Genomic DNA, 5,445 nt, shown 5'->3' on the forward strand with positions numbered 1-5,445 from the left:
ATTTCTATCAATCTTGCTTTTTCTGGAAAATTGATGAAAACAAAACCAAATATAGGTTGGCCAAATGGAACATGATCGGTAGATGGAAGGACCAAGGTGTCTTGGGAATTGAAAATCAAGAAGTGAAAAATAAGTGCCTACTTAGAAAATGACTATACATATTGGAGGTAGAGAGGGATGGGGTATGGTTACAGCTGTTGCGCAATAAATACTTACATTCCAAAACTCTGGCACAAGTGATGACACAACCGACTAACTCTCCTTTTTGGAAGGGGCTAATGAGGGCAAAGGCTTCCTTATTCAACAGGAGCAAATTCATAGTTGGGAACGGAAATAGTACTAGGTTATGGGAAGATACCTGGCTCGGAGAGACACCACTAGCCTTGGATTATCCTTCCTTATACAATATTGCACAATGGAAAGAAGTTTTTGTTAGTACAGTGTTGGGTTATGTCCCTCTTAACATTCAGCTCAGGTGAACACTAGTGGGAATACGATGGGATATATGGTTGCATCTTGTGCAAATGCTAATGGAGGTTATAACCTTTCTGATGCGCTGAATATCTTACACTGGAAGTTGTTCATGTTAGGTGTATTCCCGGTTAAGTCCATGTATATAGACTTGATAAATACTGGGCCTTTCCCGAGGTCGATTCACATTTGGAAAATCAAGGTGTTGTTAAAAATCAAAGTATTTATGTGGTTTGTGCATAAGGAGTAATTTTGACAAAGGATAAATAACTTGGCAAAACGTAGTTGGGAGGGTAGTAAACAATGTTGCTTTTGTGATCAGGACAAAACAAATACAACATCTTTTTCTCGAGTGCCCACTTGCTAAGTTATTGTGGCGGACCATTCACACGTCTTTTAACGTATCTTCATGCATCATGGTTTCACATTTATTTGGGACTTGGTTAATTGGGATAGAGCCTAAGACTCTGACACATATTCGAGTTGGAGTGTGTGCATTAATATGGGCCATATGAAATTGTCGGAATGATGTTGCCTTTAACAGACAAACTATCACAAAACTTTTTGCAGGTTATCTTCAGGGCATCTGCTTGGATCCGTACATGGTCAATACTAAGCCATATGAACCACATCGAGCTTATGGATATTGGGAGCAACCAATGGGAGATGGTTGCACGGGATACTTTCAACCGATTTGAATGGCAGTCCAAAAATAGGATAGGTATCTAATCATCTTACCATATTATCGCCGGTTATGGCAACCTTTTTATGAGATTCGACGTTTTGTTTGAGATCTCGTTTTGAACCTAGATCTTATAATAATATGGCTGTGTGCATCGAAATATGTAGAGGTCGGGGGTATTCCTCCTTTTCCAAAAAAATAGACAAAGAAATTGGGATGTCTGATCCCCTGCGCTCTCGTTGGGGCACTGGTGCGGAGACGTGCTAAACAAACGATTTTAATCCCCTTTCCGTGATAGAGTTTTAAACCATCACCTTGCTAGTGTGTGTGATAAGAAGGTTCTTTCACGACCCAGAAACCATCGGGGATAGGTCCTCCGCTCACACACGCGGGGCAAAATGAGCTCATCTGCGATCGGGCGTGGCATCGGAGACAATTATACATGCCCAATTGTTTTCATTCATATGTACATCCCACACAGTGAATCCCAGACCCCTTTGGTTTCGTATGTATATCACACACAGTTTTTTTTATGTAGAAACGTTTGTGCAAGGTGGCACAACGCAAACAGTTGTCTCGCCGAAGTCGTGTGTGATTCTTCATTGATCCAACATGCCTACTTTCCAGAAACTGTGTTGGTTTTTTGAGTTCATCGCTGATACATCTCCAGCGTATCGATAATTATTTATGGTTATATGCTATTATGGTATCAATCTTGGCTTTTTATATGCAGTTATATATCATTTTCTAGGACTAACCTATTAACTTAGTGCCAAGTGACAGTTGCTATTTTTTTTGCCTGTTTTTGGTTTTCCAGAATATTAGTACCAAAGAAGTCCCAAAGCCACGAAACTTTTTGAAGTTTTTTTCTAGACAAAAGAGGCCCTGGAAACTTCAGGAGAGGGCCAGAAGATGAAGGATTGACCCACAAGACACCAGGGCATGCCCGGGGGTAGGCGCGCCCTAGTGGCTTATGGGGCCCACGTTTAGCTATTTGACCTAATTCCGCCTCTATAAATTCTCTAAAATTGAGAAACCAACAAAGAGCCACCAAAATACTTTTTCCGCCGCCGCAAACTTCTGTTCTCGAGATATCCCATCTAGGGCCTTTTTTGGCACTCTGCCGGATGGGAAATCGACCACGGAGGGGGTTCTACGTCAACCTTGCTGCCCCTCCGATGATGTGTGAGTAGTTTACCACAGACCTACTGGTCCATCGCTAGTGGCGATATGGCTTCTTCTCTCTCTTTGATATTCAATATAATGTTCTCCTTTATGTTCTTGGAGATCTATTCGATGTAATCACTTTTTTGCGGTGTGTTTATTGGGATCTGATGAATTGTGATTTCATGATCAGATTATCTATGAATATTTTTTAGTCTTCTCTGAACTCTTTTATGCATGATTATTATATCTTTGTATTTCTCCCCGATCTATTGATTTGGTTTGGCCAGCTAGATTGATTTTTCTTGCAACGGAAAATGTGTTTTGTGATGGGTTTGATCTTGCGGTGCTCAATCTATCCCAGTGACAGAAAGGGACATGACACGTATTTGTATCATTGATATTAATGATAAAAGTATGGGGTTTATTCATGCGTGAGTTTACTTTGTCTACATCATGTCATCTTGCCTAAGGCGTTACTCCCTTCTTTATGAAGTTAAATACTCTACATGCATGCTAGATAGCGGTTGATGTGTGGAGTAAAAGTAGTAGATGCAGGCAGGATCCGGTCTACCTGTCTCGGATGTGATGCCTATATACATAATCATTACTTTAGATATCGTCATGATTATTCGCTTTTCTATCAATTGTCCAACAATAATTTGTTAACCCATCATATGCTATCTTCAAGAGAAAAGCCTCTAGTGAAAACTATGGCCCCTGGGTCTATTTAAATCATATATAAAAGTTCAAAAATATATTGCTGCACTTTTTATCACATTATTTTGTTTTGTGTTTTATTTATCTATCTTCACTACGATATTTAATCCTTGCAATTGTCGCCAAGGATTGACAACCCCCTGTTTGAGTTGGGTGCAAGTATTTGTTATTTTGTGTGTAGGTACTGCTAATGAGTTGTTGTGTGATTGTCCTACTACTTTGATAACCTTGGTTTCTAACCGAGGGAAATACTTATCTCTACTATACTGCATCATCCCCTCCTCTTTGTGAAAATCCCCAATGCAGCTCACCAGGAGCAGGAAAAATTTCTAGCATCGTTGTTGGGAGACATCATCAACAGCTATCAAGTACCTACACATAAAGTTTCATCTCCTCATATTTACTTTTTTTCGTTTGCCTCTTGTTTCCATCTCCCCCACTTCTAAAAAGTTTTTACATAAATAAAAAAATATTTTTTGTTTGCCTTTTTCGTGCTTGCTGTTTGCTTGCTTGTTTTCTTGTTTGCCTAGTCACGATGTCTCAAGAAAACACTAAGTTGTGCGATTTTTCAATATTAATACTAATGATTTTATTAGTACTCTGATTTCTCCTTCCATCGCTAGTGTGGAGTTTTGTGATATTAATGTTGCTTTGCTAAATCTTGTTATAAAAGAACAATTTTCTGGTTGTCCAAATGTAGATGTTGCTTCCCATTTGAACACTTCCGTAGAATTGTGTGACATGCAAAAGAAAAATATGTGAATAATGATATTGTAAAATTAAAATTATTTTCATATGTAGTTCGTATTGAAATCTCTAAAAGGGCTTATACTTAGAAATGGAGGGAGTATTTTCCAAGGATATCAAGCCAATATCAAATCATCACCTTAGTTTTGAATACCACACATGGTGTTATGCATACATATTCCAACTCGACTCAAATACTTGACCATATAAAACATACACAAAATCTCTTCTCAAGAATAAGGATGTGCCCTGACAGAAGATAATGGTTTTTATAAATAAACAATAATGGTTATGTTAGCATAAAACATATCCACACATGGAGTTACAAGAGACAAAAATGATACATGTAGGGACGCAGAGTTTTTGCACCCCGAGCTCAAATGAACTTGGGTGAACAGTAAAATCAAAACAAAATAATTTTTTTTCATAAAATTCAAAAAAAATGGGGAGAAACATTGACAAATATTTTAAGTGTTGGCAAAAAATTGACATGAAATCACATCCCTATAAGGCGTGAAAAAAAAACAAAATCACTACTCTGAAAATGCTACTTTTAAAAGCACTTTGGAGCACTGAATTTGTTCTTCTTTTTTGCCACGCCTTACAGGAATGTGATTTCATGACGATTTTATGCACGCTCTTAGAACTTTTGCCAATGTTTCTCCCAAAAAAATTTGGAATTTTTTGAACTTGTTTTTATTTTATTTTATTTTACTGTTCACCGAGCTCATTTGAGCTGGGGAGCAGAAAGCTTCGTACATGTAGTAGCTACTTGTGAGTGAAGGAAGTTTGACTATTTTTTTGTTCACCTTTGTATTTGGTATTGGACTCCTTGACTATATAGGTTTGCCCTTGCTCCTTGGGATTACAGCCATACCTTATCCTTTTGTGAACTGAAAAATAAAAATTATAAGAGATCATCCATACGACTCTAATAACTATTAGGGCATGTACAATGGTTCTATCTTAGCAGTGCCACGTAGGATAAATGATGAGGTGGAGGAGAGAGAACTCGTAAGAAACGACTTGTCTTCTTTTATTTAAGAGAAGACAAGAGATGATCTCTTAGCACAATGGGTCTCACCATATTTTTAAGAATGGCTAGTTATTAAAGGTAAGGCTAAGAGATGACCCGTTGTAGACAACATTTTTTGTTATCTCTAAATTAAATGCAAGACTTAAGATAAGACTACCTTATCAACCATCGTACATGCCCTTACGAAAACCATACACTACATAGATAGAACTAAATTATTCTCAAACAATGCCGAGCCATTAATTGAATGAGAGATTTTATATCCCTCCAAATAGTCCGTGCAACCCGCAATTTCCATTGGCCATAGATAAAATAGATGCAAAGGGCCAGCCTTTTTTCCTCCTCCATCCAGCACTGAGATAAGAAAGTAAACACTATAAACTACAGGAAGCATCAACCACTTTGATCTGAAATTCTGACTATCCATGTTAAAGAAATGGATTTATGAGCTTATTTGACAGAATATAGGTTAGGTGAATATAGCTATTGCCAAGAGTAAATCTTTCAGAACTAGATGTAGAAAATATGTAGCTGTGTTTTTTTTGAAAGGGCCATTTCTGGCTTTCAATTCAATAGCAGGAAGAGAGCGGAAAAGAAGTGTAGATCAAGAGATCAGTGGTTTGAA

Source organism: Triticum dicoccoides, chromosome 7B (genome assembly GCF_002162155.2).
Source record: "Triticum dicoccoides isolate Atlit2015 ecotype Zavitan chromosome 7B, WEW_v2.0, whole genome shotgun sequence".
In the NCBI taxonomy this organism is placed as follows: Eukaryota; Viridiplantae; Streptophyta; class Magnoliopsida; order Poales; family Poaceae; genus Triticum; species Triticum dicoccoides.